At 38.3% G+C, this 22,291-nt stretch overlaps 1 protein-coding gene across 9 annotated transcripts in view; it reads left to right on the top strand.

The window, feature by feature from the left end:
- Positions 1 to 22,291, top strand: part of LOC132683884 (uncharacterized) — a 351,206-nt gene that overhangs the window by 155,766 nt on the left and 173,149 nt on the right. For 3 of the 9 annotated variants that reach the window (XR_013557853.1, XR_013557852.1, XR_009612450.1), the window contains one exon: positions 4,021 to 4,195. The exons of the other annotated variants lie outside the window; for them this stretch is intronic. The gene's annotated coding sequence lies outside the window, so the exon portion shown is untranslated. Of the gene's footprint in view, positions 1 to 4,020; positions 4,196 to 22,291 lie in introns of those variants that run through there. 9 annotated transcript variants of the gene reach the window in all.

The raw sequence follows: 22,291 nt of genomic DNA, 5'->3' as shown, positions 1-22,291 counted from the left end.
ATTGCCCAAGTGCTTTCCCAAGCAGTTATACCATTTTTAAAAAAATGTTTATTTGTTTTGAGAGGAAGAGAGAGAATCCCAAGCAGGCTGCATGCTCACCATGGAGCCAGATGCAGGGCTTGATCCCATGAACCATGAGGTTATGACCTAAGCTGAAGTCAAAAGTCGGACGCTTAGCTGACTGAGCCACCCAGGTGCCCCAGAAGTTATACCATTTTATGCAGTTAGTGCTGTTATGTCTTCTTGATGAATTAATCCTTTTATCACTAGACAATTTTTTTATCTCTGGTAATAGTTCTTCTGAAATCTGCTTTCTCTGATGCCACTCCTGCTTTCTTATAATGAGTGTTTGCATGCGTATCTTTTTCTCTTTTTTTATTTTTACCTCTTCTGTCTTTATATTACTACGTGTTTTTTTTTTTTTTTTTGTAGACATAGTTGTGTCTTGCTTTTTAAATTCAGTCTGACAATCTCTGTCTTTTAATTGGTGTGTTCAGTCCATTTATGTTTAATGCAATTATTGATATAGTTGGGTTAAGTCTACTATCTTATTATTTGTTTTCTATTTGTTCTATATGTTCTTTGTTCCTTTTACCTTTTTGCAGGGCTTCTTCGGATTAGTTGAGTCTTTTGTTTTGCTGTTTAGTATTTTGTCTCTTCATTTTATCTCCTCTATTAGCTATATTTTATGTGTGTAGGGATTGATGGATATATTTATGTATTTTGGGGCTGAAAAATATCTGGAGTTTAGTAGATTCATCTTTAACTTATTACAATCTACCTGAAATAATATTATACCATTTTATGTAAAACATAAGAAGCTTATAATAATATATTTCTCTACTCTGATCATTTATTATTGTCATGTATCTTACTTCACATGTGTTATACACTCCAAATACATTTTTTCCTCAACAAGCTATATTTTAAATAAATTTAATAAGAGCATGAAATAAGTTTTATATTTACCCACATATTTACCAATTTCAGCATTCTTCATTCCTTTGTGTATATCCATATTGCCACTGGTATCATTTTCTTTCCCCTGGAGAAATTTGTCTGACAAATTTTATTTCAGCTATCATTTGTCTGACAATGTCTTTTTCATTAATGTTTATTTGTTTTTGAGCGAGAGAGAGAGCGTGCATGTGTGAGTGTGAGGTGGGAGGAAGGCCAGAGAAAGGAGGGGAGAGAGAATCCCAAGCAGGCTCCTTGCTGTCAGTGCAGAGTCCAGCATGGTGCTTGGTCTCACAAAAGAGTGAGAGAACTGAGCTGAAATCAAGAGTGAGATGCTTACCTGACTGGGCCATCCAGGCACCCCTGTCTGACAGTGTCTTTATGTCACCTTCAGTTTTGAAGCAATCATTCTGTATATACAGGATTCTAGGAAGGTAGATTTTTGTCTTTTAGCCTTTTGAATTTCTTAACTTTTGTTCTTGCGTATAATGTGTCTTCCCCCCACCCCCCACCCCCCGCCCCCATCTGCTTTCCAGTCTTCTCTTAATTGTCTTAGCCAGTTTGATTATGATGTGTCTTGGTTGGTCCTGCATGGGGCTTGTTGAGCCTCTTGAATATGGGGTTGATATTTTTCATCAAATGTAAAAAAGAATGTAATCTTCTCTTAGAGTATGAGATTGCAATTATACATGTTAGATTGATTAATATTATACTAGAGATTACTAAGGCCCTGGTCATTTATTTTTCAACATTTTCTCTCTGTACTTCAGTTTTTACAGTTTCTATCGACAAGTCTTCAAGTTTCCTATTTCTTCTGTAGTGTCTAACTTATGCTTATCCAGTGAAAATTTCATTTCAGATAATATATTTAAAATTCTGTTTTTATATTTTAAAAATATTTTAAATATACTTTAAATATATTAATATTAATATTTTAAATATTTTAAAAATTCTGTTTACTTCTGTTTAACTTACACTTATTTCCTCAGCGTCTTTATGTTTTTCTTTAAAACATTGGAGATATATATATATGTCACATATACATATATGTGTGTATATATATATATATATATATATATATATATATTGAAGTTTATTGAGAGGGAGAGGGAGAGGCACATGGGGGAGGGGCAGAGAGAGGGAGAGACAGAATCCTAAACAGGCTTGGTGCTGTCAGTGCAGAGCTGGACAAGGAGCTGGAACCCACAAACCATGAGATCATGACCTGAGCTGAGACCAAGGGTCTGCTGCTCAACCAACTGAGCCACCCAGATCCCCCAAAACATTGGATATATTTTTAATAACTATTTTTTTAATTTAAAAAACCTTTATTTATTCATTTTTGAGAGAGAGAGAGAGAGTCAGAGTGCAAGTGGAGGAGGGACAGAGAGAGAGGGAGACAGAATCTGACACAGGCTTCAGGCTCTGAGTTGTCAACACAGAGCCTGATGTGGGTCTCTAACTCATGAACCATGAGATCATGACCTAAGCCGAAGTTGAACGCTTTACTGACTGAGCCACCCAGGCACCCCCTTTAATGACTATTTTAAAAACTTTATCTGCTAGTTCCATTATCTCTGTGATTTCTGCCTGTTAACATTAATAGATATTTTGGGGCATCTGGCTGGCTCAGTCAGAAGAGCATGTGACTCTTGATCTTGGGATTGAATTTGAGTTGCACATTGAGTGTAGAAATTACTAAAACATAAAATAAAAATATAAAAATATATTAACAGATTTTTTTCCTCTTCCTGGATGTAAGTCATATTTTCCTGCACTTTATCTGATATGCGTTGATTGGATGCTAAACATTGTAAATGGGACTTTGTTGAGCATGGTGGGTAGAATAGCTCCCCAAGCTCCCCAAAGACACACATACCCTACTCCTTGCTTCCTGCGAATACAGTATGTAACATAGCAAAAGGGATTGTGCAGATATAATTAAGGTTATGGACTTTAGGATGCAGAGATTATCCCAGATTATTGGGTAAACCCGGTCTAATCACATGAGCCCTTAAAAGCAAAGAACTTTCTCCAACTAAAGTCAGACAGATGCTGCAGAAGGAGGAATGAAAGTGACTGGAAGCATGAGATTTTAGCCACCATTGCTCTAGGTGCAGAGACTGGGCCCCAGCTGATAGCTAGCAGGAAAATGGGGACTTCAGTCCTAAAACTGAGAGGAACTGAATTCAGCCAACAAATTGAAAGGGTTTTGGAAGTTCATTCTAATACCCTGCTGACACCTTGATTTCACCCTTGTGAGGTTCTAAACAGAGGATTCAACAGAATCATGCTGTACTTAGGCTTTTTACCTACAGAATAAGGAGATAATAGATGGGTATAGTTTTAAGCCATTAAATTTATACCAATTTGTTACAGCAGCATTGTGTAATACATTAGATGTTTAGAATTTTAAAGAGTATTGGGTTTTGTTTTGGGAGGCTGTTACTCTAGTAGTGGATCAGCTTGATCCTTTTGAGGCTTGTTTTTAAACTTTGTTTGTGAGGGTCTGGATTATCCTTTTGTTTTAAGGATTTTCTAGTCCTTTTCTAGAGAATTTGGATTAGGCTTTCTGTTGTCTGTCCTAGGTCTTTAATAAAGTTTCTATACTCTAATTGGATGAAACTCAAATGACCCCTTCCCCATGTGAGTGCCAGTAGTCACTCAGATTGTAGTTCTCCAGTAATTTTTTTTTTCCTCTGGTAGTTAATTTTTGCCCATTCTCTTGGAGCCTCACCCTATACATGCACAGCTTAGTATTCAGGCAAAGACTTAAAGAAAGGGTATTATGAAATTCTTTCTGTGTACAGTTCTTCCTTTCTAACTCCTTATTGCAAATTCCAGACATTTCATACTCCCCAAGCTCAATCTTTGTCTCCTCAGCCCAGCTTTGCTTTGGGTCTCCCTGTGTTGATCATGGCCTAAAAGTACCTCCAGCTATAAAACTGGGACAATTGTAGGGCTCACCTCATTTTTTCTTTTTTTTCCTATTTGCCTTCCTGTGTTTCAGTGTTTGAAAACAGAAATTTCATATATTTTCCCCTGTTTTCTAACTTTTAACAGTGACTCTGGTACTCTTCACTCTATCCTGGCTGGAATCATTTACTTTGTGAGTGAATTCTTCATTCATCAAACAAGACCCTCTTCACAGGATTTCTTTGCTTCCAGTCTAGTTTTAGCAGTCCATCCTTCACAGTCCATTCTGAAATAAACACAGATGAAGTTTTCTTCCCCCAAACGTGTGCTGATTTCTTGACTTTCTCATAACAGTAATATATAAATCTATTTAGCATTTAGACAGTTACCAGTTTACCAACTTATTTGGTAAAACCTAACTTATTTACTTGGATAGTCAAGGATTTTATCTTTAGCTGCAATCCTTTCAACTCTAGTAACTCAATAGCATGGGCAAAAATGTGTTGTAAACACATTTTGTTATAAACAAAAATGTGTAAAGTAATATACAAAGACAGGTTATATAATTGGTTCTTGACCTAAAACAGATATTACCTTGACTTCAGGCTTAAAGCAGTTAGGAATTCTTTCAGGTACAAGTAACAGAAAACCTGATTAACATTATCTGAATTGAGTGAAGTTCTGTTTCACAGAACAAAATCAGAGGAACAAACTCTGTTTGTTGGCTAGTCATTGTCAAGACTACCCACTCTGCACCTATTCTGGATTTCCTCTGAAGAGTACAGAATGGCTACCTTACAAACATATTTTCTAACAGGCAAGAAGATAGTGATGGAAGGGGTAGGCGAAGTTGGAGGAGAAGCTGCCTCTTTCTTCTTTTTTTTAAAGTTTATTTATTTTGAGAGAGAGTGTGTGCATGCGTGTGCACAAGTGGTGGAGGGATAGAGATTGAGAGGGAGAGAGAGAATCCCAAACAGGCTCCACGTTGTTAGCACAGAGCCCAATGTGGGGCTTGATCCCACAAACTGTGAGATAATGACCTGAGCTGAAATCAAGAGTCAGACGCCCAACTGACTGAGCCACCCAGGCACCACTGGCATTGTGTACATTTTAAAGTAAAGGATTCAGGGGCACCTGGGTTGGTTAAGCGACCGGCTCTTGGGTCTGGCTCAGTTTGTGAGTTTGAGCCCCGCATCGGGCTCTGCACTGACAGTGTGGAGCCTGCTTGGGATTCTCCCTCTGTCCCTCTCTCTCTCCCCCTCCCCTTCTCTCTCTTTCTGTCTCTCTCTCAAAAATAAATGAATAAAAACTTAACAAAAAAAGGGGATTCAGTATACTTGCAATATCTATCCATCCATATCTCACCCCTGCCATCTTTGCTTTTCTTTGCATGTTATCTTTCGCTGCTGTTGGAGATGTGCCTCATCCATTTAACCTGCATGATGGGCATATGATGCCACTGGCTTAGAACTTTTTAATACCATGACTCTGAAGGCACCAGAAACTCAAGATATGTGCATAATTTATTACATTGTTATTTCTACTTCTTCATACTCTCCCTCTGCCTAGTGACCTTACAATTCACTACCTTGGGCAGAATATACTTTCCCTCTCCAATGAAGTGTTAACAAATGCAACATGAGCAGAGACCGTAAATGTACTTGTATGGTTTAGCTTGGCTTCTTTACCTTTGCCACCTGTCATGAGAACTTTACCCAAATGATTGCTGGTCCAAGGAGCATGTGAGATGTGGAGCAGGCCTGGGCTTAATCTGCAGCCTAAAGCTAGGTAAACTCAGCTGACCTGCAGCCCCATGATAGATGTTTGTTGCTGTAAGCACTGATTTATGGTTTGTTTTGATATGCAACATATTGCAGTGATAGCTGTTAATACAGTGGGATTCTAAATGGCCAAGTTTAATTCATATGCTCATTCCTGAATCAGTTACAATGGCTAGTACTTTAATTGGCCAGGCTTAGATTACATTCCATCTCTCCCCTCCTCCCCACCTCCCCAAATTACAGGTTGGCTCAGGAATGGGGCTACAGGTATTGAAACTTGATCTTATGGTATATGAGAAGAGTTATTCCAAAGGAAAATGGATGCTGTTATCAGAAGAAGAGAGTTCTTTTGAAAAAATAATAAACAGGCAAAAACTATTATAATCCACTCTGGTGCTGTTTATATTTCAGTATTCATTGCTAAATTTTAAGCTGATTGTATACAGGAATTCTGCCTTACTCATCTTGTATTTATTTCAACACTTAAAATACCTTACAAATATCTTGTATCAATTAGGATTAGATTTCACCGCAAGCAATATAAAAACCCCAAAGAACAGTGATTTTAAAAGATAGGACTTTTTTCTTTTCCATTAAAGTCTAGAGGTGGGCAGTCCAGGGCAGGTGTGGTAACTCTGATTCACAAAGTCCTTAGGCATTCATGATCCTTCTAGCTTTCTGCTCAGTCATCTCTACGAGGTGGGTCTCTTGTTTGTGTACAGGACATAGGCTCTTTCATTAGAACCACGTTCCAAACAGCAGGGTGGAGGAAGGTGAAAAGGCAGAGCACAGAATACATGCCAGCTGCTTTTTAGGGCTATGTCTGAGAAGCTGCCACATAACATTTCTGACTACCTCTCTCCCTTGTGGTGTTAAGAGCCTAGCTGAAAGGGAAACTAGGGTGTCAGGTCTTTATTTCAGCGTCCGTGTGCTCAATTAAAACTCAGGGCTTCTAAAGGAGTGAGGATATTGGAGCAGGCAACAAGCAATCTCTGCTGCAGTGCTCAATAAATATTTGTTGTAGAGGAGTGTGAGTGAATGAATCACATATTACAAATTAAAATTGGTTAATAAACACTGAAGACTAAATTTTCATACTTAGATTCTATGCATGCTTAATATATTTGAGGTTAAAATGCCTTTTTAAACTATTCTTCATTTTTAGTAAGCAAGAATGCAAAAGTTGATGATTTGTTTTAGAATTCTTTTTGCATTGTCCTCAAATTGAACAGTGCGGGGGGGCTTATTTCCGCTTTGTCAATCCATTTTCTAAAAGTCTAATCCTTAACAGTATTTGAGATGAAGTCTAGTGTTGCTGTATTGGAATCCTTAACCCTAAAGAAAATGTCTCTCTTAAAATTATGTCTCCTCTTAAGCTTAGACAAGCATCCCTTTGAGAGTTTGGGATACAAATATTTGCATTAAAGGGATTTACCACCTATAGTTTCAGTAATGCTGACATTATGGGTAAACTGTCTGCTGATCCATTGTCCTGCTGTGCAGGCAGAACAAACCAAAACTATTTCCAGTCTGTGGATAAATTCACTGTTGGCATTGCTGGGAGGAGATTGGGAGGTAACTACCAAGCTATTGATTTTTTTTTTTTTTTTTTTTTTTTTTTTTTTTTTTTTTTTTTACTGTGGGCCAAATCCAGTCTTTAGTAATGTGCACAGTTCCCACTGCTAAATTCAAGGTGATAAAAGGAAAGTTTGGGATTGATGTCTCAAGTTAGAGAAGAGTCCATTTCATAAAATTTTATTAGAGGTTTATTTTTATATTTCATTGTATAAATATCAAATGTCTAGCTGTGGAATACTCAAGCTAGAAATGGAAATGCAGACATATTTCTGAGTTAACTATTCATGTGCCTATTGAGTTAGATATAAAATTTAAAATTTAAGAATTTTAAAGTTTCATAATTTTCTTTATTCCAAAATATTTGTTGATGGGAAATGGTAGCATTCAGGGTGGGTGAGAAAGAATACAACTTTTTGTGTTTCAGGTGTCTATTAAACATGGTACTTTGGGGGCACCTGGGTGGCTTAGTTGGTTAAGCATTGGACTCTGGGTTTTGGCTCAGGTCATGATCTTACAGTTCAAGAGATAGAGAGCCTATGTCAGGCTGCTGGGCATGCAGCCTGCTTAAGATTCTCTATCTCCTCCTTTTTCTGCCCCTCCCAGGCTCGTGCTCTCTCTCTCTCTCAAAAAAACCCCACCAAAACCAAAACACAGTATTTTTTCATAAAAGTTAAAACTAATTAAACATTAATTTTTTTTTCATTTGATCATTCAACACATTTTTATTAAATGCTCATTGTATGTGAGATATTATGCCAGGTATTAATTATACAGTAGAAAGCAAAATAATCATTCTTGAGAAATTTATGACCTAGTGGAAGAGACAGGCATTAAGCGATTGCTTTTGGAATGGCGTTTTTAATGACATTGAAGTATACTTGCGTTTTAATTGATGTAGCACTATAAAGGTATCTGAATACTACATTGGCAAATAATATTTTTCTCTTTTTTTTCATTATTCTTCTAAATCTTACGTGTTCTTTAGTAATGATTCATGTACCCATAATCTGTAGAAAATTAGGGGTTCCTCCACAATTTTTTTCCAAAATAACAAAAATGTTTTCAAAACTTTAAAAATTTTAGCTATTTTGAAAGAAAACTACAATAAACATTTATGTCCCTTCCCCCCAATTCATATGTTGAAATCCTAATCACCAATGTGATAGTATAAGGAGGTGAGGTCTTTGGTGAGGTGAGTTAATGCCTCATGAATGGAATTAGTGTCCTTATAAAAGAGATCCCAGAGAGCTCTCTTACCCTTCTGCCACATGTGGACACAGCAAAAGGATGTCTGTCTATGAGCCAGGAAATGGGCTCTCCCCAGACACTGAATGCACCAATACTTTAATCTCAGCTTCCAGCCTCCAGAGCTGTGAGAAATAAATTTGTGTCATTTGTAACCCATCTAGTAGTCTATGGGCCCAAACTAAGACAAAAGCTTTCTAAAGTGAGTTATATTCTTTTTTTTACCATCTTAAAATATATAGAAGATAATTTCTGCATCAGCCAGGGAGTTAAATTTCTATGTTAGTGTATACTAAGTCGTTGTACACATAGAGTTAGAAAATCAGAGACTTCAGGAACGAGTAATAGTCGAGGGTGCTCCAGGTCGGTAGCAGCTCTCTTCCACTCTTGTGAATGCTGCTTCAAGGACCAGGACTCTTCCTTCTTGTGACTCCTTCATCCTATAGGACCTTGTCATCAGGTGCACGGTCTCAAGGCTTGTTCACCACATCCAGGTTGCAGCCAGTGGAAAGGGGAACAGTGCCTCAGAGGTACACCACTCTTACAGGCCCCAGTCCTGACAAGGCAGGCACATATCCCATTTACCCACATATTATCGCTGAGAATTTATTTATGTATGTATGTATTTATTTGTTTATTTATTTATTTGTTTATTTACTTTTGAGAAAAAGAGAGTGCACACATGAGCAGGGAGGGGCAGAGAGAGAGACAGAGAGAGAGAGAGAGAGAGAATCCCAACCAATCTCCGCAATGTCAGCACAGAGTCTGATGCAGGCCCAGTCTCAAGAACTGAGATCATGACCTGAGCCGAAATCAAGTCAGATACTCCACTGACTGAGCCACCCGGGTGCCCCTATTGCTGAGAGTTTAGTCACATGATTGCATCAGTCTACAAAGGAGACTAGGAAATAACCTGATTATATACATAATCTCTCTCTCTCTCTCTCTCTCTATATATATATATATATATAGATTATATATATAATCTGATTATATGCCCAAGAATAAGGGCTGGATGGATATTGGTAGGCTGCTATAGTGTCTCCCACAGCCTACAACTCTGGCTGCCAGGTTTCTGTGTGTATCCTTCTCACATTCATCCTTTCTCCAAGCAAGACACGTAGAGCAGTAAGCTCCATTTTTTTTTCTTCCAGCGTGTCTATAAGCACAACCAAAAATTTCTTTTTGCATATATTCTGCACAGTACTTAGGGTTTTGCTTTCGTACTCTTCCTTTTTGATATGTTCTTTCGTTTTAATGGCAGCTACCTTGAGGCCATCTGAACAATTAGACTGGGCTGAGAAAGCAACAATCTGACCTTCTGCCATTTAGAATCCAGAATCAGTCAGCTTTTTAGGCCAGGGCCTTAATCTTTGCCTTTTTTACCTTCAAATCACTGTAACTTTCTTAAGAGGCCTTCTCTATTCTTATCTTCCATCCAGTCCCACTTTGCCCTGATCTTAAAAAAATAAAACCAAATCACTTCCATATATATATGAAATAGTTATATATATGATATATTTATATATGTGATATATATATTTTTGTTATTGTTTATTGTCTGTTTTTCTCCTCTATGCTGTAAATTCTATGATGTTTGGAATTATATTTTTTCTCTATGTTGTAACCCAGGGATGCAGAATAGTGTCTGTCTGCCACATAATAAGTGCTTAACAAATATTTGTTGAATGAATGAATGATTTGAGAGTATGCAGACTCTTTAAGATCTTCTATATATCATGCTGTTAGTGAGCTCTGCAGATACTGGGGGTTACAACCATTTCTTCATCTTCCGTGTAAACAGAATCCTCATTTTGTGTATTTGGTAGCGTAAGGCAGGGAGGATGCATCTTTGTTCTCTGTTCTCTAGCCATAGAGTTTCTATGCCAGTTGTGGAAATTCCATTCTTCTTTGTTCAGCCTAACAATGGACAAGTGACCCAGTCTTGGCTTAGTGAGAGGTAAGCAAAAGTGTGTTAAGATGGAGAACCTCTGGAAAGAAAAGAAAATTGTTTTTGTTTGTTTGGCTTTTGTTTTTCTTTTTTTCCTGCTCACTCTCTTCCTTTCTGCTTTGGCTATTCTTTATTCTTGTGATAGTGTGGTGTTGAGGCTTTAGCAGCCATCTTGTGATCATGAAGGCAGACAGCACTGACATACTGAGGTTGAAAGATGGCAAGAAAGAACTTGGACCCATATGACATAATTCAATCACTCCCTTTTAAAGTGAGATAATAAATATCTACTTTATTTAATCCATTTTTTTTGTCTGCTATTCTGTTACTTGTTTATTGTAGCTGAAAATATTCTAACTGATACAGTAGCAGTATTTTTAGTAGCTGCTCAGACTAATTGGCTGCCATACTGCTACTCATTTAACCATTTGTCCATTCACTCATTATTAAGTTTACGATATATCAGGCTATATGCAAAACTTAGAGTAAAAAGATTAATAAGATACAGTTCATGCATATCCTCAAGGAATTGACAATAGGGGTATGAACAAATAATCACAGTTACACAGTCTCTGACTTACAGTGATTCAACTTAACAATTTTTTAAAGTATTTATTTATTTTTGAGAGGGGGGGAAGGGCAGAAAGAGAGAGGGAGACACAGAATCCGAAGCAGGCTCCAGGCTCTGAGCTATCAGCACAGAGCCCATCGTGGGGCACGAACTCATGAACCCTGAGATCATGACCTGAGCTGAAGTCAGATGCTTAACTGACTGAGCCACCCAGGCACCCCTCAACTTAATGATTTTTTGAGTTTATGACGGTGCGAAAGTGATATGCATTTAGAAGTCATAGTTTGAATCCTGAATTTTGATCTTTTCCTGGGCTAGTGATACGTGGTGCCATACTGTGTTGAGACATGGGGCTACAGGGGCCACTGCTTACCAGGGTAAGCAACAGATACACTTCCAACCACTTTTTCACTTTCAGTACCATATTTAATAAATTTCACAAGATACTTTTTATTATATTCCTTATTGTAAAATAAATAAATACACTTTTTATAAAATAGGCTTTGTGTTAGATGATTTTGCCCAACTGGAGGCTAATGTAACGTCGGTAGGCTTGACTGAGGTATGATGTTTCGTAGGTTGGATTTATTACATGTATTTTCAACTTAAGATATTTTTAACTTACAATGAATGGATTTATAGGGATATAACCCCATTGTAATTAGAAGACTTGTATCTAGCACGTTGTTATCACAGAGCAAGTGTTTATTAACTTTCAAATTCAGTATAACTAGTAGAATTGGTTAGTCTTCTAGGTAGACCAACATGGATAGACGTAGCCTATCATCTCTGCAGTGGGTCCACATGGATTTTACTCTCAGTTACCATTTGAGGGAGGCTTTAAGGAATAGTACGAATATAGGCAATTTTGGTCATGTTATTTATGTTCTATTTATTCTGACATAAACCCATTGGTGGAGAAGATTATAGAGTTAAGGAATCAGGTAAGATAGTTTGCCTCTTTCTCCTCTATGTCCACTGATGAGTCCTTTTTAAACCCCAGGGAAAATGGAACTGACTGTGGGTACGGTGTGTTGATTAACTTGTGGCAGCTTAAGTATGCTGCTACAGGCTATTGGTAAAATTTTCATGCATGCCTAGAGAATAAATTAGAATTGCAGAGTGTTAAATATTTCAGTTTAATCATCTGGGAAACTATAGTGTTTTTTTTTTTTTTTTGTCTGCAAAAATCAAAGAAAACAAAAAAGCTTTGCAGCTTTATCATCCAAAGCTAGCTATCTAGTCTTTAATATGTTTAACTTTTTTTTTTTTTTTTTTGCAAAGCCATTTAGTGTGCAGATGAATGATAATGTTAGCTGCCAAATGAGGATGTGGGCTTTATACCTAAAAGTCAGTAAGGGAAGTTGACTGTATCCAGCTCTTTTTCATAATTGAAGTTCAAGCGACAAATGCATGTATGCTTAGGATGCATAATCTCTCTAAAGTGCATTATATAATATTAGGTTCACTGGCTTACATTTTATGTTACGCTCATTAAAAGTTTATGTAGGAAAAAAGCTTGTATGGCAAACTCAAGAAAAGATAGTGACTCAGGGCAGTACACTGATTTCTGACAGATCTGACAGATTAATTTATATGCCAATGGAAACTGTTCAGGAACTACTCTCGGTTTGCTTTATTTAAAGTTTATATTAAATACCTTTAAGTCTAAGAATCCTTAATTATTTCTCTCTGCTTTAGAATGCTTTTATTTCCATTCTTTAGTCTTGTCTACTCTGTGGTCACTGACTTCTCTGATGGTATTTGTCAGTTTTCTTTATTTGCTTTTGGTTTGTTAAGTTTAATAGCCAGGTGCAGTTAACCAAATGTAGAAGAGAGATTATAATTTTCATTTGTGATACATGTAAACTTGTGGTTTTTAAAGAGACAAACCAGTTACATATACATCTGTGAAGAAAATAAAAAATAGAGGATATAAAAATGTGAAAGATACCAAAGCTAGCAACTATCCCTGTACCAAAGTATACTTAGACTTTTATAATGCCTTTCTTCTAAGGAGGTCAAAGTATTTCATATGGTATTTTATGTTTGTGACACTCCTACTACTGTACAGGAGCACTTGCCATCTCCTAGCATTATATTCTAGCATTGAAGAATGACTTATCTGTGGAACAGAGATGAGAATGACTCCACGAGCAACGAATTTCCCATGATCATGAGAGTCATATTTATTCTATGTATGGTATTGCATATTGTGAGCCGACTTATTGCAATACCCACCAGGGTAGTCTCTAAAAATTCTGACTCACAAGACTTCCATAGGGTGTACCTGGCATCAGACTCATTTAGAGGAATATGGGCTTGGAAATGGAACTTGCTAGAAGGTCAGCATTCAGCACTCCTCTTCAATAAGACTTCTGATCACAGTCCTCACACCAATCAGGGGGCATAAATTCCTGAGTCCCTGCAAGGGGCCTGTCAGGTTATGAGAATCATCACACTCAGGGAGACCAAAGCTATGATTTCCCACAAGGTATTCTTAGTTCGTATATAGTTTCTCTCCTGCTAGATGCAATTTGTGGGTTTTTTTATCATAAGAAATATTACCTAGTAGTACCACTTCCATTCTACCCTTCTCAGGTTTCCAGAGAAACAGTGTTATAAAGTTAATCCAAGGTCAAGTTTAGTCATAAAGGACAAGAGGTTTAGTTCATGCTTTACCCACAGTTATGTGGCCTCCTTTGCACTATTAAGACTAGGTCGGATGCTCAGCAGGTAATCCATCACTAATCGAGTAATATAATTTCTCTGGTCCTTGGGAAGAAGGGTTACATTTAATTTTATAGCTCAGGAAATCTTTTTCAACTTTTTTATTTCATAAATAAAATCTTATTATACCATATTTTGTACTTGCAACTATAGGTAGAGATAGAATTAACTTTTGGCACTTGCCAATAGTTCAGATTTAATAGGGGAGAACACAGCCCCACTGTTTGGATTCCCACTGAGTTAAAATCGTGTAATCCAGAGTCTAACAACTTCCAGCACATAATCTGACTCTCTACTTGCATCTAAAAGGGCACAGGCAAGGACAGATCTTTGCAGGCATACAGGAAATACAGGCATACCCCAACAGGATTTCTCCCAGTTTAACATTTTCCAGCAGAATGCTTGTGACTTTTAATACCCAAATGTCATAAAATATACATAGCTCTCAGCTGTGCCCATGCAATATGATGTACATTTTGTGAGGTATAATTTACATGTGGAATGTATACGTCTTAAGTGTACAATTCAATAATGAATCAATATACTTACGTAATCCACACCATTGTCAAGACATAGAGCATGTCTGTTACCTTGGAAAATTCCCTTGTACCCCTTCCTGGTCAGTCTCCTTTCTTTCCCCCTAAGGCAACCACTCTTCTAACTTTGATCAACATCAATTAGTTTTACCTGTTTTGAATTTCCTGTAAATGGGGTCATAAAACAAATACTCTTTTGTGTCTGGCTTCTTTTGTTCACCACATTTTTGTGGTTCATCCGTATTGTATGCAGCACTAGTTCATTCCTCATTATATGAATATACTACAGTTTGTTCATCTGCTGCCTGTTGTTGGACGATTGCGTGGTTCCCAGTTTTAAGCTATGAAGAATATGGCTGCTGTAAGTATTTTTGTTAAATAAGCTTTTAGTGAACGTGTTTTCACTTCTCTTGAGTAAATACTTAAGAGTAGAAACGTTGGGTCATAGAGTAGCTGTTTGTTTAACAACATAAGAACCTACCAAGGAAACGTCCAAAGTGCTTGTACTATTTTGCAAGTTCAGCAGCAATTTATGAGTGATCTGGTTGCTCCACATCCTTTCCTGCATTAAGTGTTGTCAACCTTTATTTTCAGCCATCCTAGTGTGTGTAAACTTCTGGAAGAAAGAAACACAAAAATATCTTTGTGACCTTGAAGTGGGTAAAGATTTCTTATAGAAATGACTAACTAGAAAAGAAACAATTGAATAATTGGATTCATCAAAATTAAAAGTTTCTGCTCTTTGAAAGACACTTAAAAAATGAAAAGCAAACTACAAGCAGGGGTGGGGGGAATATCCACACTACATATATTTGACAAAGGACTCGTACCCAGAATATAGAGAAACTCTTATATCTCAACAATAAAAATACATACATTGAATAAACGAAGTAACTTAAATACATGAAGAGACATTTAACAAAGGAAAACATACAAATACCCACTGAGTACCTTAAAAAATGCAACACCATTAGTTATCAATGAAATGAAAAATCAAAATATTTTCTTTGTTTTAAAAATGTTTATTTATTTATTTTGAGTGAGAGAGAGAGGGAGGGAAAGAGAGGGAGGGAGAGACAGAGAATCCCAAGCAGGCTCCATGCTGTCAGCACAGAGCCTGATGTGGGGCTTGATTCCATGAACCATGAGATCATGACCTGAGTTGAAATCAAGAGTCGGATGCTTAACTGACTGAGCCACCCAGGGCCCCAACGAAATATTTTCAATGAAACAATGCATGGACAAGTATTTGAGTTATTTCAACCACAACATCAGGGTCACATGTTGATATTTTGGGAAGCTTTTGAGCCTTCAGACAGGAGGTATTCAATATATTGCTATATACCAAATAACTAGTTATTAGCTGTATTAATTTGTTGGCTACTGGGAAGTAATTTTTTAAGTGCTTTACATCCTAACATGATGGTTTGTGATTTATTTAGAGGTATTTTACTGAGTTTTAGGAAGTTAGCTGTGGGTTTGTGGTTGATATGTGCCACATTATAAGTTTTTCTTATTTAAATCATAATAGGTTCCCAGCTAGCATTTTTGTGCAGAACTATTCAAAAACAGATTATTGAAATTAAGATGGAGATTACCATATTTATTTATTGGTTAATTGGATTCTACATTTAAGTAAAGGAAGAATTTAGACTGCACTTTCATTTTTATTTATTTTTTTATTAAAAAAATTTTTTTTAACTTTTTATTTATTTATTTATTTAAAAAAATTTTTTTTTAACGTTTATTTATTTTTGGGACAGAGAGAGACAGAGCATGAATGGGGGAGGGGCAGAGAGAGAGGGAGATACAGAATCAGAAGCAGGCTCCAGGCTCTGAGCCATCAGCCCAGAGCCTGACGCGGGGCTCGAACTCACTGACCGCGAGATCGTGACCTAAGCCGAAGTCGGACGCTCAACCGACAGAGCCACCCAGGCGCCCCTTTTTATTTATTTTTGAGACAGGGAGAGACAGAGCATGAACAGGGGAGGGTCAGAGAGAGGGAGACACAGAATCTGAAACAGGCTCCAGGCTCTGAGCTGTCAGCACAGAGCCCAATGCGGGGCTCGAACTCATGGACCGCGAGATCATGACCTGAGCCGAAGTCGGCTGCTTAACCGACTGAGCCACCCAGGCGCCCCTCATTTTTATTTAGAAGTTAAACTATTTCTTAAAACAATTTAATGATCCTTATATTTTTTTAAATATTTTATTTACTTATTTATTTTTAAAGTTTATTTATTTATTTTGAGAGAGATAGAGACAGTGCGAGTGGGGGAGGAGCAGAGAGAGAGAGAGAATTCCAAGCAGGATCCTTGCTGCCCACACAGAGTCCAGTTCAGGGCTCAAACCTATGGAACCGCGAGATCATGACCTGAGACAAAATCAAGAGTCAGACGCTTAACCGTCTGAGCCACCCAGGTTCCCCTTTAGTATTTTTTTCTAAAGTTTATTTATTTTGGGAGAGAAAGAAAGAGAGGGAGAATGCGCATGTGCACATGGGACAGGGGCAGAGAGAGAGAAGGAGAGAGAATCCCAAGCAGGCTCCACACTGTCAGTACAGAGCCTGACGTGGGGCTCAAACTCATGAACCCATGAGATCATGACCTGAGCCAAAATTGATGCTTAACCAACTGAGCCACCCAGATGTTCCAGAAATCTTTTTTTTTTTTTTTTTTTTTTTTTTTTTTTAGTTGGGTGTAGAGATATTCAATGTGGGGCTTGAACTCACAACCCTGAGATCAAGAGTCACATGCTTTTTCTGACTGAGCCAGCCAGGCACCCCTTTAATGACCATTTTAAAATTTAATGTTTACATTTTTCAAAGCTAATATTACTAAATGACCTAGTAATTTGTTTCTCAGTGTAACAGGTAATGTTGAGCTCCTCTCTCTTACAGACTTCTTTCTTTCTCCTTTTTCTGTTCTCTCCCTGATCTCAGTATTGAAATGGCCATAATATAGGATCCAAAATAAACAAATGAATAGATTGTCATTCTTGCTCTAAACTAGAACTAGAACTAAGTTTACCTGAATATTATCATCATCATCATCATGAGCCCCTTAAAACAAAAAGTATTTTTGTAACAATTTTAGAAGTTCTGTCCAAGCTCTCCCCAGAACAAAAGATCCCGTGAACACCAAACTTCTTCTATGAACAATTCAAAGTGATAGCTCGACTCTATGAGGCTATCAGGATCCTGAAAGTGGTTAGACTTCTAACTCACCTCTAGAGCAGGTGTCTCAACCTTAGTAGCATTGACCTTTTTGACTGTCGATTCCTGTGGGGACTGTCCGTACATTGTAGGATGTTTAGCAGCATCTCTGGCTTCTACCAGTTGTCTTCAGTTGTGACAACCAAAACTATCTGCAGACACTGCCAACATTCCCATGGGGAGCAAACCGCCCCCCCCCCCCGCCCCCGCCTCTGCCATCCCCAACCACCTGATGCTTTTCCCCACTGTCTCCACTGACAACCACTGCTCTAGGGTTTATCTTAACTATCTGGCCAACTTCAATACCTAACGTACCTTCTTGGAGTCCTGTAGACTTTTAATTGACCCAAGAATGGACTGGACGTCTTTGGAATGCACTGTAGTAAAGAATATCGGCTAGCAACCCTTCTCACCTTGGTGACCTATACCCAGCATTAAATTAGAATCAGAATATGCCTCAGAGAGAAGGCCAGGTGTGAGAAAAATAGCAGTTCACTTTGTTACTTTCAATATAGTGTTGAACCATTTCAGTCATTGATTTATTATTATTATTTTAAATAAAGTATGTTGTAGTTCCCCATAGAGAACACTTAATCCTCTTAAGAATGCAGTAAAAACCTTATACTTACCTATTGTAAGTATAATTTTCAGAGGCCCTAAAGTCATACATGCAGAACAGGTAACATTTTATTTTCTTACAACTGGACTTAGTTTCTATTATATGCTCTATCTATTTTTCCTGATGCTATAAAATTATATGCAGGCGTTTCTAGGTGAACGTAGTCTTTGTCACACCTTTTTCAGCCACTTCAAGCTTAAAATCATATTTCTGGATTTTACCTTTTTTTCTTCTTCAAGGTGACACTCTTGTCCCACGGTTTATTTATGATAATGACAGGATGGAAGTTGAGGGAGGAGGTCAGGGAGGGAGGGTGTCTGCTTTCTAGTGGTCATATTACTTGGCACTCTTCCAAAAGGCCACCTCCTGAAATCCCTGCAATATAAGGCCTCAGTTGCATAATTCACGCTGGCATTTGGGTTACAAATTCAAGCCCCTTTGGCCCTTGGCTGTCTCCTTTAACTAACATTCGAGCCCTGCTTAGGGAAGTGCAGAAAGTTTATTTGTCTACTTTTCACTAATGAGCTTAAGGTAGAATCAGAGCTGTTGTTAGAGCCTCTTTGTTCCCTGATGTCATACCCAGCCATGTTTAATTGTTGGCCTGATGTCATTTTGGTGCAGAGAGACCTACACTACCATTCTTCCTTGATGCTAGGGTACCAAGTGGATGTGTAGATATATCTAGAACACGACACTCTTCTCCAATCTTTTCTCTACTTAAACTACACACCTGGGAAGGAGGGTCATGTTCAAATCCTCCCTGTATATGCACTTAACCATTTTGCTTCACCTCTGTAATTTCTTTTTATTTAAATCAGAAGTCCCTTGTTTATCGGGCATGGGAGTTTAAGTGGACAGGAAGGATGTAGTCTCTTTCTGCAAGTACTCTTGCAAAGTCTGTATTCTCCTAGAACGTTTCTTCTGAAGCTAAAAACAAAGAATATGACATCCTTTTCTCCTGTTGTGCAGTAGTTTTTCTTTTCCTGAATTAGGAAATGCCTCTGAATGAGTAGTATGAGGGAAAGTTCTTGGGACAACAAAGAAATTACCACAATTAAACACACACACACGCACACACACATACACATTTTGCCACTTCACCTATGAAAACATTCCCTTCTCTCTTCTGTCTTCATCCAGGACCAAACAGGTTCTATCATCTTCTTAATTTCATTTCATGAGTGGACTCTTCTCTTCATTATCATGGCTATACCCTTCTACTCGCATACCCAGCATTTGTGATAGCCTGCCAAGAGGCTCTAGTCTCACTCCCATGTTTGCATCCTGTAAATTGATTCCACATGAATCTTTATCTAATAAATAGTACCAAAACCCTCAGTGGCACTGTGTTGTCTCTGAGATAAATTACATTGACATTCTGCATAATCTGACATCGATGTATTTTACAAAATTCACCTCCTATTTCCTCCTGTAATGAAATCTCCAGTTTATTTGTGGAGAAGCAAACACTGAGTACATACTTTGTTACAAACACTGGGGATTGGGTGAAAGATTTCATTCACTCAGATTGAAAGATTCTTAATGATAAGAGCTGTGACCAACAGAAGCTACTCCAACAAGCAGGAGTGCTCATTGCTTTGATAGATTTCATGCTTTTGTGCATTTTCCTAATTTAGCTACAGCGGGGAAAGGGGAACAGGAAGAAGTCAGATTTCCCAGGGAAAATGAAGAGGAGTTATTCATGTAGGAAAGGATGACGACGTGTTTCTTTATCTCTCTATTTTTTTTAAAGTTTATTTTTATTTATTTTGAGAGAGAGAGCACGAGCAGGGGAGGGGCAGAGAGAGAGAGAGAGAGAGAGAGAGAATCCCAAGCAGGCTCCACACTGTCAATGCAGAGCCCCACATGGGGATCCAGTTCACGAACTATGAGATCATGACCTGAGCCAAAATCAAGAGTCAGATGCTTAACCCACGGGGCCACTCAGGAGCCCCTGAAGATGTGTTTCAAACATGATTTTCAGCATCAGTAAAGCAGTGGAGGGATGAAATATTATGGTACATGTAATAACATTTATTTTTTGTTGTGATGACCTAGCATCTGAACACACTTTCTGCATTGGAGAATTTTTAATTTGATTGAACAGAACCTGTATCTAACTTGTAGAGGCTGGAGGCATCAATGTGAAGCAATGAGCATGTGACTTAGGCTCCATCAGTCAGATGTGCTTTCTCCAGACTTCAAATTGGGGGTAGTGATATCAAAAAACACTGATGACACAGAATCCATTCTGGTGGCCCTGGCAGTGGTAGTAGTAGCTGCAAGCACTTTCCAGGGGCCCAAGTGGCAGTCTCCGTGTCCAGCAGTACAAAGTGCAGTTTTTAGATCTGGAGGAAGAGGTGGTAGAATTTCTACTGGACTAGTCCTGTGGCTTCAAGTTTAGTTACTTAGATTTTGCTATATAAGAAACTACCCCAAACTAAGTGACAAATAACAGAGACTCTCTTCTTGACTAAACTTTAGTTAGGGTCCTCTGAGTTTTCTTTTCAACTAGGCCTCAACTTTGGCGTGTGAAAAACAGCAGACTCGGTGCAAATGATTTTGTGTACTTCCTCTCCCCCTGCTACCATGCACACTAAAAGATTTGAACAAACATGAACATATGACTCAAGGCCATATCCCTAGGCTGACCCCAGCCCTCTCAGTATGCCTGCCTGAGAAAATCGAGACTTCCAGAAGAAATACTATTTGTTCCAGCACAAACCTGGTAATCAACAGGCCTCTGAACCCCTTCTCATGGAGCAATTACTTTAGAAAGCTTACGGTTATAGGGTGCCTGGGTCGCTCAGTTGGTTAAATGTCCGACTTTGGCTCAGGTCATGATCTCATTATTCATGGGTTCAAGCCCTGTGTCAGGCTCTGGAGCCTGGAGCCCAGAGCCTGCTTTAGATTCTGTGTCTCCCTCTCTCTCTGCCCCTCCCCTCTACTCTTGCTCTGTCTCTCTTTCTTCCAAAAGATAAATAAACATTAAAAAAAAAAAAAGCTTACAGTTGTAAATCCATTCTTTCCCCCTTTGAGATGTAAATCTTCCACCACCCAGAACCTTCTTCTCAGACCAGAGAGTCATCTCTTTGAAATGCAGACATTCAGGGCAATAACTTTCGCCCTCCCTTCCAGGATGAAGGGGGCCATCCTTTGCTCTAACTTATACTACTACTTGCTAGCATAAAGATACAAGAAATTTCCTTCTCCTCCAAATAAGCTCCAGGTAATAAACCTAATCTTTGCTTGTTACCTGTGCCTACTCCCTCAATTTCTCTTTAAAATGCCCGGTCAGTTCTGCACAGATCAGAGTTCAGTTCACACTGGACCCTCTTCCTCATTGCAGCAGTTATTGCTGAATAAAGTCTGTCCTTACCACTTTTACTAGTCTCCAGATTTATCTTTGAAAAAGCCTTTTCAAAATAACCTGGTAGGCTATTTAGTTCAGGATTCTATAGAATCATCAGTTTGGACCAGTTTTAACTGGACTGCTTGCCCTGAGCTCACTCGTGTCTGCAATCGGTTTCCGGTCAGTGAGACAGCTCTGTTTCTGTGGAGTGGGTGACAGTCAGCTGAGGCTATAGAGACAACTGGAATATACATCCCTGTCATCTAGCAGGCCAGCCTACATTTGTACCCATGACCACTCAGCAGGGTTCTGAGAAGGAGTGGCCTCATGCTTCTTGTCAAAGCAAGTCATGAGTCCAGCCCAAAATCAAGGGGTAAAGAAATACACTCAACCTCTTATTGGGAGGCAAAGTCACATTGCGAAGGCACAAGGGTACAGGAAAGAGAATGATGGAGCCATTTTTTGCAAACAACCTGCAGACCTGCTACCTAGCTATGCAGACTCTAAGCTTGGTTCTTTGGACCAGGTTTTGGAGACTCCTTTATTTTTCAGTAAAATCTTTTTTGCTTATGTCAGCCTAAATGATTTCTGTGCCATGTAATTAAACATCTTGTTGAATCTACTGAGTCATACCCATATTCACTACCTCTGTCTCTTTTCACCTTGTGGCCCTTTTCCACAATTTCTAGAACAGTGCTGTACAATAGAAGTATAATACAAGTCAGTACTATAATTTTCAAGTTTTTAGTGGCCATATTATAGAAAGTAAAAAGAAACCAATGAAATTAGTGTTAGTCATATATTTTCTTTGACCCAATAATATCCAAAACATTATCATTTC

This window comes from Panthera onca, chromosome C2, assembly GCF_046562875.1.
Source record: "Panthera onca isolate mPanOnc1 chromosome C2, mPanOnc1 haplotype 2, whole genome shotgun sequence".
Lineage (NCBI taxonomy): Eukaryota > Metazoa > Chordata > Mammalia > Carnivora > Felidae > Panthera > Panthera onca.
This window is presented reverse-complemented; position numbering and strand designations above follow the sequence as displayed.